At 45.9% G+C, this 18610-nt stretch overlaps 1 long non-coding RNA gene across 1 annotated transcript; it reads left to right on the top strand.

Moving 5' to 3' along the window:
- The first annotated feature begins 402 nt into the window (after positions 1-402).
- LOC139045459 (uncharacterized) lies at positions 403-6670 on the top strand. The gene is made up of 3 exons (XR_011503788.1): positions 403-616; positions 1197-1494; positions 5461-6670. It is a non-coding gene; the product is annotated as an uncharacterized lncRNA (long non-coding RNA).
- The last annotated feature ends 11940 nt before the right edge of the window (positions 6671-18610 follow it).

Raw genomic sequence — 18610 nt, 5'->3', positions numbered from 1 at the left:
AAACATGTTAATGATTCTGTTACATGGTGGGTCCTAATTATGCAATTGCGAGCCCTTACGGTAACGTGGAACTGAGTGGTTGTAATTCCACAGTGAGTAAAAGTCTGCTGGGCTGTGCACACACAGCACGGGGACTGTGGTTTGGGAGCCTCAGGTGGCAGGTGCACATGGGATGGGCAGAAGGAGCAGAGGGCATGAGCAGGACACCAGGGCTCGGGGTGTAAAAGGAGAGGTCTGCTTTCCCAGGCAGTAGGGAGGTCAGGACAAGGCTAGCGAGTCAGCACAATGACAGACGTGAGTCCCGCCCTTCATTCATCGGAGGTTTGTTGAACTCCAACGCCCTGTGAGGTGCCAGGGTTACGCGCGTGAACGAGTTGGGCACATTCTGCTGGGGAAGCCAGGGAAACACAAGCGAACAACTTTATAAATAATGGCAGATTGGTGTAAGCTCCCTGCGGGAAATACATGTACGTGATGGAGACTGACAGGAGGGACGTGCTCAGTAGTTCTCGAGGTGGCTTCTTGGAGGAGGTGGCCTTTAAGCTGTGACAGGAAAGAGGAGAAGGACTCGGCCTGGAAGGAAGGAGGAAAAGAGGGGGAGAGAGAGAGAACAAGGGTAAGAGGAGAGAACCCCAAGAGCAGGGCCCCCGTGTCCCAGCCCGAGAGAAGGCCAGTGTGGCTGGAGGGGTGGCGGGAGCCGGGACCAGCAGGGCGTTGTCGATCATCAGCCAGGATAAGAAGTTTGGATTTTATTCTCAGCCCAAGGAGAAGCCCTCAGAGGATTTTTCATTTGTTTGTTAACAAACTTTTTATTTGAGAGAGTTTAGATGTACAGAAAAGTCGCAAGGATGGGACAGGAGTTCCCGTTTTCCCCCACCCGGTTTCCCCTGTTGTTACATTAACACGGTACTTTTGTTGCAACTAAGGAACCAACATGGATACAGTATCATTAACCAAAGTCCATGTTTTATTCAGATTTCCTAAGATTTTACTCGACGTCCTGTTTCTGTTCCAGGATTCCGTCCAAGATACTCCATCACTTTCAGACGTCGCGTCTCCTGGGGCTCCTCTGGGTGGTGACGGTGTCTCAGACGTCCCTTCTTTTGGTGACCTGGACCCTCTCAGAGTGCCGGCCGGGTCTTTTGCAGACTGCCCTTTGGTGTGGTTTGGTCTGACGTCTTCTTCGCCGGTTACAGGTGGCTCGCCTGGGATGGTGGGAGGAAGACCGTGGAGGCAAAGCCCCGTTCTCGTCACAGCGTATCAAGGGGACGTGCTGTCGACGTGACCTTCACTGTTGATGTCGACCTTGATCAGCGGGCTGAAGTAGCTTTCGCGAGGCCTCCCTGCTGGAAAGTTCTTCTCTCCTCCCTCTCTCCATATCCGAGCCTTCAGGAGTCACTTCGTGCAGCCCACACTTAGAGGATGGCTAATTCTTCAGTCTGGGAGATTCGTCTCTTCTTCCCCATTTATTTGCGAATCCCAATATCTGTTTAGGTGAGTAAAGACCCATAGATCCTTACTTTGTACTTCGGGTCCTATTCCAACGCTATGTTCTTTATTTTGTCGCCCCGGTCATTCCAGCTTTCCCTGCTGGGAGCTCTTCCAGGGGCTCCCGTGGCCCTTACACATATTCCCGTCGATTTGTTTCTGGAGCATTTCCTTGTTTTCTGGCGCTACAAGATGCTCTGGGCTCATCTTGTATTTTCTCTGCCCAGTCCTGGACTCTGCCATTTCCCCAAGGAGCCCTAATTGCTCTTATTAAAGAATGGTGTTAGAAATCAAGATCTGGGCACTGGGTCTTCAGAGGGTTTAAGCACAAGAACGGCATTACCTGTCTTACATTTTAAAAGTGTCTCTCTGGCTGCTGCAGAGAGAATGTGCTGGTGGGTGGCCAGAGGAAACTGGGGTACCAGTGAGGAGGGTGTTGCAGTCATTCAGGTGAGAGGTGGGGGAGACATTGGACACTCAGAGTTAATATGAAGATTGTGTTGAGCTAAAGACACCTGGGATGAAGAGATGCAGAGAAGCTTTCTCACAGCTTCCTTTATCTCACTGAAAGCAGACACTTCCTGGAAGGAAACCATTGTAAATTCTCTTCTCTGGGGGAGTTTTATGGCCATGAAAAAGACTGAAACGATCGATCACTCACACCTGAAGAAACAAACATTATCACAAATTTTCTTATCTCCTGTTTGTTCCCCTAGAAACCCATTGGTTCTTTCCATAAAGCCTCGTCTCCCTCCCCACTCCCCCAAACTTTAGCTATTCAGTGAGCCACTTCTTTTGTGAGCTTCCGTATACATATGAAAAAATGGGGAGTTTTTCTCTCCTGTTAATCTATCTTTCGTCAGTTTAATTTGCGTGCTCCCAGGGACAGAGCCTAGGAGGTTTTTCCTCCCTGACAAAGGCAATGGCCTGAACTACACAAGGTCACAAGGTCGGCTAGAGATGAGACCCTGTAATGGCAATCTACTCACCAGATTGTTCTTCTGTCCAGCCCTCCTTGGCCCCTGAACCTCTCCAATACACTCCCTTTCTCTTCACTTATCCCGAATTGATTTCCGTTGCTTACGACCAAGAGCTCTAACTCATAGAGCCTAGCAGTTCTGACCTCTGGCCTCTACCAGGTGGACTCCAAGAAGAGGGGGTCTGGCCCTGGTTCATTTCATCATCCCCCAACTCTCACGCAGTGCCCAGCACACGGGCCACGCGCAGGAAAGGCTTGCTGAGCTGGATGCATGCTATGCCGCGAACGAAACAGTTGGCTCTGCAATGAGCTCCATCGACAGGGCTGCAGGGGGCCGCTCGGTAACCACTTAAGAAAATAAACTGTTTGCAAGTTCTTTCCCCACATCCATTTGCATGGAAACAATTAGTGGGCTAATTAAAATGGAGTCTTATCTGTTCATTAAAGTAAGCCCAGCAGGACCACCAGTTGGCAAAACTCTGTTGGCAGAAAGTTCGAGGTTCTCTGGTCACAGAAAAAAAGTCATTTTCATTTCCATCAAACTTTCAGCAATCCAGGTGACGGCTGGATTTGGCTGGCCCTCCGTTCAACGGGCTTGCTACAGCCGGGCTGACAGGCACACGTGGAGCGACACCGAATCCCAGCTCAGAGGAGTGAGAATTCCTAATCCTGGCTGGGGCCTGCCTCGCTCCAAAACGAAGAGTTTGTGGCTCAAATTAATAGGATAAACAAGACTTCAGAAGGGAATGTTTACCCTACTTAAGGGAGCACGCTGGTTTCGAGCAATTAGTGCCATTTGCGCACAATGAATGAGCTAATTGTAGATAAGCCGTAATTTTGCTTTGAAGGTGGATCTGGCAGGACCAGTATTGGTGACACTTTGCCAACAGTTAGTTAGAATCGCCACATGTTCTTGGAGGAATAATGTCGCCATTCACCAAAAACCACCCACTATGCTCAGATTTCTCTGTCATTCTCACTAGGCCTTAATGTCGGTGTCTACAAAACGGGGGTAATACTGGGACCAACGTGGTGGCGCAGCAGTTAAGTGCACACGTTCCACCTTGGTGGCCCGGGGTTCGCTGGTTTGGATCCTGGGTGCAGACATGACACCGCCTGGCACGCCATGCTGTGGTAGACGTCCTGCATATAAAGTAGAGGAAGATGGGCATGGATGTTAGCTCAGGGCCAGTCTTCCTCAGCAAAAAGAGGAGGATTGGCAAGGAGTTAGCTCAGGGCTGATCTTCCTCAAAAAAAAAAATAGGGAGGGGGTAATACCCATCTCATGGGGTTGTTATGTAGAGTTGATGAGTGTGTTTAGGCCCATAAATGGCAGCTAAACTCACTGGTCTTCCCCCAAACTTAGTCAAAGGAAGAGACAGCTTCTGGGCACAGCTGCTGATGGGGACTACCAGGCACCCGGCTGACCTGAATCAGCAGCCGCTGTATTCACGGAGTGAGAACAGGATCAGCCTTCGATCTGGGCTCTGCTATCACCTAGCTGGGCAACTTGGGGCCAAATCTCTCTCCTGTCAAATGAGCTGGGTGAATTAGCTTTGTGGTTTTAAATTTGAAAAATAAATCAATAAACTTCTTTGCTTGCTTATATTCTCTCAGGGAGGAAAACTTTTCCTCCACCCTCTTAGAGATGTGTATGGGGTCCTGCAAATTAAACTAACAAAAGGCATTAACAGGAGAAAAGGCACAAAATTTTTATTAATATATATGTGCAGAAGAGTTCACAGGAAGGAACTGAAACTCAAAGGGGCAGTTAGATTCGGGCTTGTACACTCTTAACAAAGAAAAGAGGGTTTGGGCTTCAACGGAAAATAAGTTGTGGGAAAGTGACTAGGAAATATACAGGGGGAAATAACGGAAGATGAGGGCTATTTGAATAAGATCTGTTCACACAAATTTATCTTGGTGTCCATTTCCCATCTTCCAGGATAGGAGCTGTTCTTCTCTCCCTGATCCTGGGGGAGGGGGAGATCTTCCTTAGAGGGCAGTTTTCCTTCTTTTAGGTTTTTATTCTGCTTTCAGGCAGATAAGGGGAGGGCAAAGAACTCTTCTTGCATCTGTTGATTTTCAATTGACTTCAGCCCAAAGGCAAATAATGATCTTTATGCCAAAGTAAGTGGCATATTTGGGGTGGCATATGCTGATCCATTCCAAGTGGAACCATAACAAGCATGGACCAGAGTTTACAGAGCTGGAGGATCCAGCCCAGAGGGTCCTCGGCTGAGCTCCTCTCTTGACCATGGTGGGGGCGGGGGGGGGGGGGTGGGGAGAAGTGCTGGCCTTGAAGCCATGGGAACCTCTGGGAACCCAGATGGAAAACCATTCCTCTCCTCCTTCATTTGTCCCAGAAATACTTACTGCGTACCCTCCCCATGCCAGATACTGTTTAAGCATTGCAAAAAACAAATAAATAAGTAAGTGGACAGGATGATTTCAGCTGGTGAGAAGTGCTATGGAGCCAATAAAGGAGGAGGGCACGGGATGAGAGGGTCTTTGTTTGCATTCCCAAGGAAACCACTAGGAGAAAAGGATCTGAGCCCAGAGTTCATTAAGGAGGTGATTCCTGGAAACGGGGAGAGGGGAGTGTGAAGTGAGACGAGCGGGTATGTGTGGGGCTCAGTCCTGTTGGAGAACGCAGGGATCCGTTCAGTCTTCCCACCTGATCAGGGAGGGGACCGGAGTATTTATTTGCCATCTCCAGAGAGGGGAGGGGCAGTCATTCCCTGAGTCTTCGGGCCAGCTGCACCCGGAGAAAGCCCTCAGGCAGTCGAAGGGCTGGCAGTTGGAAGTCAGACGAGCACATACTAAAATGGGGCAAACTAATGGGCCACGTGCAGAGGAATCGTGGTGTCCCCACAGAGAACCGGGAGGGGGTACCCACTGGGAGGTTTTGACTGGATTCTTTCTGGAGGGGCGTGGTGCTGAGGGTGAGCCATGAGATTATGACTGTTTTCTTTTCTCTTTTCCTTTTGAAGTAATTTCAAATTTACAGAAGAGTGGCAAGAAGAGTACAAAAAATATTTTTTTCAAGAATAGCCTGCCCCGGATCCGAACCCACGAACTCAGGCCACTCAAGTGGAGCCATGGATCATTAACCACTTGGCCATGGGGACGGCCCCTCACACCTATGTTTTCTTATGAGACTTTTATAATTTTATTTTAGCTCTTACATTTAAGTCTTTGATCCATTTTGAGTCCACTTTTGTATACGGCGTGAGGCAGGAATCCAATTCATTCTTTTGCATGTGATGTTGTCATCTTTTTGAGCCACTCAGTTTAATTTTCTCCAACATCTTCCTATTCCAGTGATGTGTTTAGGCTCCTTAGAGAGTTTGGACCCTTGACTGACCAATTTGCCCCTTAATCCAGTTCCAGATCCCAAACTGTGGGGAAATTTAGAGCACTTGGTCTCATTTTCCTGAATCATGCTCTGTTGGGTCGTCCTGCTTAGGCCTTGAAAAGGGCTGCAAGGGGTTAATCCTGGTCCATCAACTGTCTCCACAAAGTGCCCAGGCTTGTCTGTACTCATAGCCTGGCAAGAGAGGCTGTAGGGAGCCACAAACCGTGGCCTGTGGGTTAAACACGGCCCTCTGCTTGTTTTTGTAACTAAAGTTTTATAGAAACACAGCCACACCCACTCATTTACATACCGTCTGTGCTGGCTCGAGAGCTACAAGGATAGCGTTAAGTAATTATGATAGAGACCATAGGATCCTCAAACATAGAATGTTCATGACCTGGCCCTTTAGAGAGAAACTTTGTTGACCCTTGACACACATTCCTAGTGTATCCAGAATGGAAATCTTTGTTCCCTTCAGAATCAGAGAACACGGATGTGTAGCAGAGGCTGCTGGTGCCCCACCCAGACCCCCTGGTGTGCCTCTTATGACTAGGGTGCTGGTCCCCAGGTCCTCAGCTGCTCCTGTGAGTGGGTCAAACTGCATCTTTCTCTTCTCTTTGAGCGGCCCCTGTTCTTTTCTCCCTCCTGCTTCTCTTACCCACTTGCAAATTTCTCCTGAGAGCATCTCCTCCATAAGTCGTGCACACACATTCTGCTCTCAGGCTCTGCTTCTAGGGAACCCGGCCTGAGATAGGATGCATGATCAGGATTAGAATTCCAGGTCGCACATTCCTTCTTTCCTCTCTGTCTTCCTAGCCAACAGGTTGGGACAAGCAGGGAAGACATCTGCGGGGTGGGGGCGGGGCGGGCAGGGGCTGTGATGTGGCAGCTGGTGGGAGGTGTTGGAGCCTAAGCAGAGAGAAGAGGCTGTTTGTGTGAGGGAGGCAGTGGTGGGTCACAGGGTAATGGTGTCCTAGAAGGGTGAAGGGAGTGACTACATGCATGGACAATGGTGGTAACGGGAGATTAGTTACGTACAGGAGAATTGATCCAATAATAAATATATTGAGGTTAATAGGAGCCAGGTTTCTCACTGTCTAAGAGGTTACAAGTATGGGAAGGGAGAAAAACCAGAATAAACTCTGTGGTATTTGGTTGGAATGAGAGGCATTAGTGTGAACTCATGTTTTTGATATATAGAGATGGATAAAGAAATAAACACGGAAGTAAATGCGTGTGGTCCCTGAGATGGCCTGGACGCCCCAGCAGCCCAAATACAATGAGCACCCTTAACACCTGGGTCTTGGGTTCTAAATGCCTTTCTCCACTAAAAGGAAACAGGGCTCTTTGGAGAAATGGCTGATTTCGAAGCTGGAGCAGAGAAAGTACAAGATGAGCTGGAACATCTTCTTGTGCTAAAAAATAAGGGAATTCTCAAGGTATGATGAGAAAATGTCAAAAAGCTGGCTCAAAGGGGCTCCCACTGGCCAGATCTGGGACAATCTGAGCATTGACATAAACGATGTTAGTAACAGATTATAACCTATTGAGTGAAATAGGAATCCCTGTGTCTACATTGGTATAAATAAAGAATGAATAAATAACTGGGGAGAAGAGAAAGGTCTTACAGCAGAAAGCCAACTAATAAATGTAGAAGGAATGGTGGAATTAGAAAATCACCATTTGGTACCCATCATTGCATTGAGTTGGGCCAGGCTGCTTGGATCCTTGACCCTGGAGTCCTGCCAGAAGATGGATCAGATGTCAAGTGTCAGCCAACTGAGGATAACACGGGCCTTGATCTTTTAAACGCTTAACTCCTGAAAGAACCAGTACGTACAGGCGGAGTCAGAGAAAACCTGGATTCGAATCTCGACTTCCTCACTCACCAGCTTTGTGACTTCAGACAAGTTCTCTCTCTTTCTGAGCTTTCGAGATTAGCCTTGGACATCAGTGGAGATGGTCGTAGTGCCCTCCTGAGGCTGTTGTGAGAGGAAATGAGACAGTGGGTGTAAAGCACTCAGCCCAGTGTCGGGATCATGAAAAACACTGAACATCAGCTGTTTTAGGAAGAGGAATGGCCGGTCCACACCGGTCACTCGGCTGCAAGCTTTATTGCTGATGTGCCCAAGAGCCTGTCAACAAGTGAGCTCTCAGCAGGACCTTCTGTCTTCAGCCTCCTAAGCACAGTTTATATCATTAGACAAACAATTTCAAGTTTCTCTTTGGCACGTAGCACATGAATTAGTTCCTACAGAGACTCCACGACACGGAACACGTTCTCTCATCGGATAAAGGAAGGGAAACTCATCTGGCTGACTGGTTTGTTGGCTGCTTTCTGCGAGTAACTCTTTCAAACAAGGAGAGGGGGAAATCTCTATCTGAACTGACTTCTATAAGGTGCAGCCAGCCGGGACACTGGCCAGATTTTCTGGGCTAGAAATGAAACAGGAATTTTTTTCTCTTTTTTGCAGGTGCCCATCTGCCTTCAGGCCTGTGCATTTCACAGGGGCTGCTACTGAATCCCACCCTTTGTTGGTTTGGGGCTCTTGATCATAATTCCAAATCTTTTTCTCGACATGGTTAACATTATTGTCTGTGTAAATGAAGACTTATTTTATGGTTTTATGAGGGGCATTGACAGGTGCTCCCCATCACTGGCTGGTCGGAGTTTGTGATATGCCCCTCCCCCCGTCCCCAAAAGGCTGGCAAGCAAGAAGGCAGATGACGTGGGAACCGGTGATTTCACAGTTCCTGGTAAAAAAGCAGAATGTTTGCAATTGCTTTCTTTTTGTGGCCTTGGTCACAGCAAGAAGAAAAACGATTTTTGAAAGTTAGAGATGGAAGAGTGAAAAGTAGTCATGATCCACTCTCCCGTTGGCCAGGACATGTCATGGACGATCGAGGGACCGGCTCGCACGAAGCCTCTCTCCACTTCCTCGGTCAGCTGGCCACTTTGCGCTGGGATGGGAACCACTGTGTGGCCGAGGTACGGATGTGCCTGACGAAAGGCAAAAGCTATCGTGTTCTAATCGTTTAGCTTTCTAATCGTTTCATTAGAAAGTCTAGAAAATGATGTGACACTTGTTTCTATACAGAGCTTTTATCTCATAAAACGTCATGTTTCCCCACTTTGTAGAGAATTTAGTAGGCAAGACTGCTCTCAAAATCAGAGCACCCGGTCCCACCGAGCCTGACTCCTGGGTTAGGAACTCAGCTGGAGCACTGCATTAAACTTGCCAGCAGTTTATTCTTTTAAGGAGATGGGCCGCCAGCCTCCTGCCTTTTGTCCATGCCATCGGGGCATAAATGGTGCAAATTCACTTCCACACACACTGCCTAAGGGCCTCTAGCTGCTAGGGCTCGGTTGGCAGTGTGTTTGTGCGTGTGCGTGTGTGCATGTGTGTGTGTGTGTGTTTGGCAGGGGATGAAAAACAGAGACAATAAACAAAATACAGTGACTGATGTCCAAAACTTACCTCTGGAGACCACCAGGTGACTTTAAGATACTCAAGGCTAAGACAACCAACAAACGGACACCAGATTCCTCCCTGGCGTTCCCAGAGGGCTTAGTGCCGCCTTACGGCAGTACACGAGGCACGGAGGAAAGAGGGCACATGGTTTGGGGGCCTGTTTGAGATGTCATCCACACCCTCCGCCTCCCACTCTGCCACTTTCCTGTGCCACCAGCTAACCGACACACCATCCACAGCCCCCACAGGTACAGCAGCCAGGCAGGTCAACGCTAACGAAAGATGCTCTCTGGAAAACCAATGCCAAGCCAAGCTGACATAATTAGCTGTATCTGTGGTCCTTGAGGTTTGGCAGGCGAGGATGGGGTGGGAGGAGAGTTGGGGAGGGGGACATCCTCTTCGGAAGCTTCTGGAACAAAGAGAGCAATTTGGATGGCTTCCAGTCAGCGATAGCAACTTTCCGAGCGGCTATCTAATTAGCGCCCGCCTGGCTTCCGGGAGACGGCTGCGCACAGCAAATAAACAGGGACGCTTGGCTTCCCCTTAGCTCCAGCCCATGGACTTTCAGGATGTCGACAGCTTCACATTCGGCCTTCATTACCACTATTCCAATGCCAGAGGGTGTTTTTCCCCAAAAATTGCCATTTGCATCACAGCATCTGGAGCGCAGCTTAATAATGTTGTTGACATCCCTTATACCCCCAGAGCCACTTAAGAAGAGTTATTAGTTCTCTGAGGTTGATGGGCAAAGGAGAAACATGTATGCGGCAACAAACATCCTTTTTATCTGGTTTTTAACTTTCCAGCGAGCCAAGTTTACTTCTGTATGATCTTGAGCAAGGAGATTATCTTGAACTAGCCTCGACTTCCTCATCTGTCAAAGAAGGTTAATAACACACACATCCTGAAGGGTCATTGTGAGAATCTGTGACAAGGGTGTAGCTTGGCAGATGCTCAAGAAATGGTACATGATGATGGTGACAATAACAACCATGAGGATGACGGTGCTGGTGGTGGTGCTGATGATAATGAAGAGGATGGTGACCATGAAGATGATAGTGATGACACTGACTTCCCCCTCGTTGACCTTCTTTCCCAGAGTGGGGAGAACTCGACAACATAACACAAAGAGAGACTGTCAGTTGATGAGTTCACGCGCTGGTGTTTGTTGTACAAGGAGGCGTAATAATGGTAATTACCATGGGTAGAGAAAACGCTTTCAAAGTGCTTTCACATGTGTTCTCTCGTTTGCAACATTCCACTGCTCTATGAGGAAGTTACTGTTATTATCCTCAGTTTACAGAGGAAAAAAAAAAAATGAGACTCAAAAGATGAAGCACCTTGTCTAAGGTCCACAACTGCTAAGTAAAATAGCCTGATCTGGAACTTGAGCCTTGAGACTATGAATCTGCTGCCCTTGCTGGGGCACACATACTGCCTTCCAAGCATCTCAGGGAGCATGGAGAGAAGCTCAGGGCGTTGACTGAGGTGGTTCCAGCACGGGGATGTTATCAGTGAAGGAGCTCGAGAGGCGGAGGCCTGAGACAGAAAGGGAGGGAGCCTCAAGGGGCAGCAACATCTAATGCTCAAGGCACCAGCCCTTAGGAGACATGAGAAGTTCGGAGGAGCTCAGTGAAAACCAGAATTCCAAAATAGGTGGAAAGAAGTCATTTTTGTTATCTCTTTCTGCATAACAAACCATCCCCAAATTTAGTGGTTCAAAATAACCACCATTTTATTTTCTCTCACAATTCTGGAAGTTGAGAGGACATAGATAGTCCTGCTACTCTATGCATTGTCACCTGGTCTGCAGTCACCTGGGGGTACACGAAGCAGAAACGTCCAGGATGGTGCACTCCACAGCTGGCAGTGGATGTTGGCTGAGGTCTCAGCTGGAGAGCCTCAGTTCCCCTCCATGCAGCCTCTCCATGGGGCTGGGGCTTCTCAGAGCTGGGCAGCTGGGTTCTGGAAGGGAGGGTCTCAAAGACGAGCATTACCAAAGGGAGGAAAGAGAAACTGCCGGTTCTCTCAAGACCTATGCTCAGAAGTCCCAGAACGTCACATCAACTCCATTCTGTTGATCGAAGCATTCAAAGAAGGGAAACGAGCTCCACCTCTTGATGTGAGAAGAGGCACATGAATTCGGGGAGGGGAGGAATTGATGATGGCCATCTTTGAGGCTAGAAGCTGAGTTGCATCATTTTCAAGCATGACTTATACTGAACTTGGATTTATGTCGTATCATCTCATTAGACTAATAAAAGCAATAATAGTCTCAACTTCTTGAGTGAATGCTACCCACAGATGGTTTACATGTGTCATCTCTAGTCTCACCACAGGTAAGGATTATAGAGATTAAGTGATTTCCAAGGCATCACACCCAGACACAACATTCACAGGAAGGAAAAGGGCCATCTCCACCTGTCCTTTCTAGAAGAGAGAAAACTTTTCCTGGCAGCCCCGTCTCTCCCTCAGCAGATTTCCACTCCCTTTTCCTTGGCCGAGGTTGAGCTGGGTGTCCGTTCCCAAGCGAGTCTGCTACTAGCGCGGGGACTGAGGTTATCGTGAATGGTGTGAGAAGATGTTTCCCATACAAAAATTGATATCTGTGCACCTCTCTGGGGATGGCAATCCTGGGGGTTCTGACCACCCTGCCCCACACCTAGCGATCTTGAGGGCTGAAGGGGTTCATCTCAGTTGAGAAAATCACTTGGGAGGTGGTGGAGGGATGCACGGTGGGGAGTCAACCACAAAGGCCACTCTGGCTAGAAAGGAGCAAAATTAGGGCCAAACCCCCATCTCTTTCCGTTCCAAGGCCCACGTCCTTTCCATCACTCTCTACACCGTCTCAGAACACGTGTGAGGAGAAAGGAAGTTCTGGCATCCTGCCTTTGCTGTCCATGCTGGTGACTTGACAATCCCCATCAAGCACTTGAGCAGGGTGTGTCCTGTGCCTTTTCTCCAAAGCTCCAGTCCACTGTGGTGGGGGATTGAGAGCAACAGTCACAGCACTGCCTCCCGGGAGGCTAGAGCTGCTCTCCTGCTGGCCTGGGCTTTGTGTGGGTGTGAATGCATAGAGTCGGGTGGACTCTGATGGACACGTGGAGCTCTGAATCCCTCCACCCAGTCACCAGATTCTAGCCCCTCTGTGGTATTTCTGCACAGTGTCTGAGCAATTGTACCCATCTTGTATAAGAACATACCTTCTCCTTTCATCAAATCAAATCCAGACCTGCAAGTTGTAGCTCTGAGAAGAGATGTCTCAGGTTTGGGCAGTGGCCATGGAAAACCAAAGAGCCTAACCGTGTGGGCTGTGACATCCCAGCTGGCCTCTTCATGCCCATGTCTTGTGCTTCATACTCCTCCACGTGAACTCTCTGTCCAGCAGGGCAGTTGGGCGTCTTACATGGCCACTTAGAGCTCACAAGAGCACAAAAACCTGGCCTTCATTTATGCTGCGTTCTTTTGGCAAAAATGAGTCACTGGGTTGGCCCCAATCCCACATGGAATGAGATTACGTAGGGATCTGAGTGCAGGGAGAGGTGGATCATGGCGGCCATCTTCCAAGACTGTCTACCGCATGAGCAAATAGTAAGAACCCCCAGCTGCTCCAGCTGCACAGTGAATCCAGAGTCTCTGGTACATTCACCCTGATGGATCAATCCAGAATTAAATCAGAAATGTGATTTTAAAAATTACATTTTTCCCTACCTGTTTTAATGCCTTCAGAGTCCATCTCCCCATTTCCTGCTAATGTGAATTAGCAAAAAACCAAAATTACCATCTTTTAGGTGCATGAGATGCTTGGATCTAACTTTAGTCACATCCCCAGGGCAGTGGCATGGCGGAGGTGGTCAGGAAGAAACATGGCTTCCCTTTGTATAAGTGGAGGTCATTCCAGGATTTCCAGACAAGGCAGGATTCACTGACAGGGGATGCTCAGTGAATGTCAAGATTGATGGTTCTTCAGTCATTAAAAGTCACCAAAAATTCTCATTTCTAAGACTCAGAGACTCACTCTTTTAATGCATGCCCTGGCTCTCACTTAAGTGACCTATTGAGGCTGTGAATTCAATTGATATTGTACTTCAGCATCCTGCAAGTCCAAGCCGTGCAACTGATTTTCAGCTATCTTAGAGCTATGGCTAACAGAGCGAGAAATTACTTTTAAGCCAGCCAGAAAAGTTCCTGGTCCTCTCACCAGAACTTGAGACAGGGATGCAGAACCTTGACTTCTCATTTTCTTTCTTTAAACTCTATAGTAGACAGTTAGAAATAGTCAACACACCCCACAGTTCTTATATTCCTCACTCTTGTGCTAATAGATTGTCACAGCAGACTGTTGACCTGCCAAGACTTGCCTTTAATAGACCGCTCACTCTAGACCCTTCCCTCTCTGCCAACTGGATCCTCACTGCCTACAATACAACCAGGTCAGGTAACCAGCAACCTAGTAGGATTCAGTTACAGACCATAGAAATCGCTCTTACTAAGTTAGGCAGTGGGGATCTATCATCAAGTATTAGGACACTTGGAGACCATTGGAAGAGCAAGAGACACAGGCTCTGAGTTGAGCTCAGAGGGGAGACCTTTGGTCTCCAGAATCCTCCTGTCTCTGTGGTGATCGGAAAAGCTTTCCACCCCCCCCCCCCCGCCGCCATAGCCAAGGAAACAACAACTCAGAAAGCTGCTTAACACTGTTGACTCTTCATGACCCATGCCAGCAAAACGAAGACGCCCCGTGCCCCACCTCTTTCCCTTTTTAACTCAGTTCCAGATCCAAGTCTTACAGAGGAGATTTTGATTGGTGGAACCCAAATCACACCTGAAACACTGACTCCAAGGGAGTCTGGAAAGTTAATTTTTATTTTTCCACCTCCATTGTATAAGAAGGCTCACGAGAAGGAGGTTGGAATGGATGTTGAATGAACGAATCCATAGCATCCACCACATAGTCAATTTCTCCAGATCTGAAAAACTCTTTTCCTGAAGGTCTCACTCAGAAATATGTTTTCAACTCATTGAAGGAACTTTTCTCTCCACCTCAGTTCAGTTCCATGAAGGACTTGGAGAGAACCTGTCCAGTGCTGGGGCCCGTGCTGGGAGTCGTGGACACTGAGATGAATAAAGCCAGGCCACAGTCCTCAGAGCTCAGAGTTCAAAGAGGGAAACACATAAGTAGAAAATAAGCTGGAGGAGACAGAGAGCAGAGGCGGTGGGAAGAAAGTTGATTCCATCTCATGGAGTGTATGCCATGCTACAGTTTTTATCTCTCTCTGAATCAGACAACCTTTTTCAAGTCTCTACCCTGCTGGGTGGGCAGGTGACATAGTGTCAACCATTACTGAGACAACTGCTTGTCCCTAAAGGTTGATTCAAGGTCCAAGGGTCTTAACAGTCCAGAACATTGGGATAAGTAACCAGTTGCACACTCCTGTCCCAGCTCATACCATCCTTTGAAGTCAGGCGGCTGCCCTGTTTTCAAACCAAACCTAGGCATGGTGGCCTTGAAGAAGCAGGTGAGATTGATGCTCTATCCATACGGTCATTCTCTACACATCTCCCATCTTGCTGGGGTGACTTCAAACACATGGAGTTATGCTACTGACTACTTGGGATTCCACAAGGACCTCTGTGCCACTCCCAGCCCTGGGGGGAGTTTTCCAAACCTTCTCCCACTAGGCCACTCCCACCTCCTCTCTCTAAGATCCACTCACCCCCTTTCTCTGGGTAACATCCCCACAATGGGGCATTAGAAATATAATGCATCCAACTTGATTGTTTGAGGCCATAATGACCTTGAAACCAAAACTGGACAAGGACAGTAAAGATAAATTTTAAACCAATCTCACATTTATGGTCATGGATGCAAAAATTCTAAATAAAATATTGCCAAGTGGAATCTAGCAGTCTATTTAAAATAGCAATACACCATGACTAAGTAGGCTTTATCCCTAGAAAGTAAAGACAATAATAACAGCTGGCCTTCTTCAAGGGTTCATTGGGTGCCAGCCATTGTTCTAAATTACTTTCAAAGACAGAATCGATGAGAATATCCTCTCATATTCTCAATTTTGAAAACGAGGAAATTGAAATACAGAGAAGTTAAGTAACTCGCCCTAAGAACTCAGTTAGGTACTTCAACATCAGAAAATTTGTTAAGTAATTTATCACAGTAACAGTTTAAGAATAATAATCATTTTCTCATCCCAATAGATGCAGAAAATCATCTGAAAAAATTTAAAACTTATTTATGATTTTTTTAAAAACTGTGGTTCTGACCTCTGAGAATCCATTGCTCTGTAAAAGCAATGAGAACACTGGGAAAATTATCCAAATCAACTTTTCAGAACCGTAAAGTAATCAAAGGCTAACAGTAACCCAAGGAGAATTTATTCAAGGAAAAGAGCTGAGTCTTGGAAGGATCAATGAGGTCTGTTGCATTTTACGTTTCCGTATTCCCATTCTTTTCTTCCCAGCTCCATGTCCTTGAAAACCAGCAGCCACAGAACCATAGTAGCTGTGTGAAAACCAGTCACTGGACGGGGCAGACTGGGTTTGGAGCACCTCAAAATGCTCCATCCCCAGAGATGTGCCACTATTTGAGTTGTGTGGCAGTTCCCTGGAAATGCCTAGATGCAAGATTCGTCATTATTTGACCTGACTCAGTGCCTGCTCAGTGGAAAAAGCCCTAAGCTAGAGCATTTGTCAAAAAAAAAAAAAAAATAGTGGCAACTGTTTAACATCGCAGCTGCCTGAGGTGGTGACACCAACTAGAACAAATAAGAGTCTGCCCAAAAAGCTTAAAAGGAAAATCTGGGAAATGAGATCCCCATAAGGGGCTTTGAAAACATACGACATATTCCTGGGAATGCATAAGACCACACCCATGTGCGTGGCTGTGCACATAACCAGAAAAGACCAGAGAAGGTCCCAATCTATCAGGTCTGGATAACCTCGAGACCCTGAACAAGCATAAAGTGAAGGCAAAAGCAGAGCTGTAAACTATCAGAGCACTGAAGGCACACACACAGTTCCTTTGCAAAGGGTAGAAGATTCATGGGTTCAAGGCATTTAAAAAGATTTCTTTCCAATTGTTAACTGATTACCAGGCTAAACAAGCAGAGACTTCAGTGGCTACACATGACAGAGAACAGGTTTTACGTAATTAGTCCAGAAAAATCACTTAAACAAATGGGAGAGAAAACAGCAACAAGAATAACCTCTGGGGAGGAGGGGGATCTGATTTCCAGAGGTGCCACATTATATGATGAAAAGTGTCCAGGATTCAACAAAAAATGTCAAAGTACACAAAGAAACAAAAAAGAATAGTGATACACAGGGAAAAAAATAGGAACTGTCCCTGAAGACACCTAGATTTTGGACTTACTAAAAAAAGCCTTTAAATCAGCTGTTATAAATACGTTCAAAGAATTAAATAAAATCATGTCTAAAGAATTCAAGGAAAGTGTGAGAACTATGTTTCATGAGATATAAAACATCAAAGAAGAGATAGAAATTACAAAAAGAACCAAACAGAAATTCTGAAGTTGAAAATTATAACTGAAAGGAAGAATTTATTAGAAGGGTTCAGTAGCAGAGTTGCATCAACAGAAGAAAGAATTGGCAAACTTGAAGATAGGTCAATTGAACTTATCTTGTCTGTGGACCAGAAAGAAAAAAGAATGAAGACAATTGAACAAAGCATCAGAGACCTATGGGACAACATTGAGCATATCAACATACGAATAATGAAAGTCTGAAAGGAGAGGGGAGAGAAAGGATCAGAAAGTATATTTAAAGAAATAACAATAGAAAATTTCCCAAATTTGATTTTTTTAAAACCCCACAATTATCTACACATCTAAGAAGCTTGGCAACTCCCAGCAGGGTAAACTCAAAGAGATCCACAGCTAGACACATCATAATCAAACCATTTAAAGGCACAGAGAGAATCTTGAAAGCAGTGAGAGAGAAGCGAGTCACCACATACATGGGATTCTCCATAAGATTAACAGCTGATTTCTCATCAGAAACCACAGAGGCCAGAAGGCAGTGGGATGACATATTCAAAATGCTGACAGAAAAAGGCTGTCAACCAAGAATTCTGTATCCAGAAAAACTATGCATCAAAAATAAAGGATAAATTAAGACATTTCCAGATAAATTAAAACTGAGAGAATGTGTCACTAGCAGACAAAAAGGATACTAAAGGGAGCTCTTCAGGTTAAAATAAAAGGATACTAGACAGTAACTACAGTCCACATGAAGAAACGAAGAGAGCTGGCAAAGATAACTGCGTAAGTAAACATAGAAAACAGTATAAATGTGTTTTTTGATAACTCTCTTCTATCTGATTTAAAAGTCAACTGCATGAAGCAATAGTTACAAAACTGTGTTGAAGAGATTATAATGTGCAAAGATGTAATTTGTATGGCAGTAATAACACAAAAGAGAAGGGAGAGAATGGAACTATATTGGAGCAAAGTTTTTGCATGCTATCTAAATTAAGTTGGTATTAATCTGAACTAGACTATTTTAATTTAAGATGTTAGTTGTAATACCCAGAGCAACTACTGAGAAAATAAGTAAAAAATATACAGCAAAAGAAATAATAAAGGAATGAAAACAGTACACTAGAAAATATCTATTTAACACAAAATAAGGTATTAATGAAGAAATAGAGAAACGAAAAGACAAGACATATAGAAAACAAACAGCAAAACGGGAGATGAAAATCCTACCTTATCAGCAATTACATTAAACTTAGATAGAGTAAAGACCCAATCAAAAGGCAAATATCAGAAAAATAATTTTTTTAATGATCCAACTATGTACTGCCTACAGCAGACACATTTCAGAATCAAAGACACAAATGAAATTGCAGAAAAAATTGCCATCGCATCAGAAAGAATAAAATGCTTAGAAATAAATTAAACAAAAGAAGAGCAAGACCTGCATAATGAAAACTAGAAAACACTGTTGAAATGAATTAAAGACCTAAATCAGTAAGAAGACATCCCCTGTTCACAGACTGAAAGACTTCATGCTGTTAAGGTAGAAATGTGCCCAAAATGACCTACAGATTCAAGGTAATCCTTATCAAGACCCCAGCAGCCTTTTTTACAGAAATTGACAAACTGATCCTAAAATCCACATGGGAACACGAGGGATCCAAAATAGCCGAAGCGATCTTGATAAAGAAGAACGAAGTTGGAAGACTCACACTTTCCAATTCGAACACTTTCTATAAAGCCAGTGAAGTCGTCGAGTCATCCAGCCATAAGGATAAGGCATCAGGACTGGCACGAG

Source organism: Equus asinus, chromosome 5 (assembly GCF_041296235.1).
Source record: "Equus asinus isolate D_3611 breed Donkey chromosome 5, EquAss-T2T_v2, whole genome shotgun sequence".
Lineage (NCBI taxonomy): Eukaryota > Metazoa > Chordata > Mammalia > Perissodactyla > Equidae > Equus > Equus asinus.
Note: the sequence above shows the minus strand (reverse complement) of the source record. Positions and strands in the feature narration are given on the sequence as shown.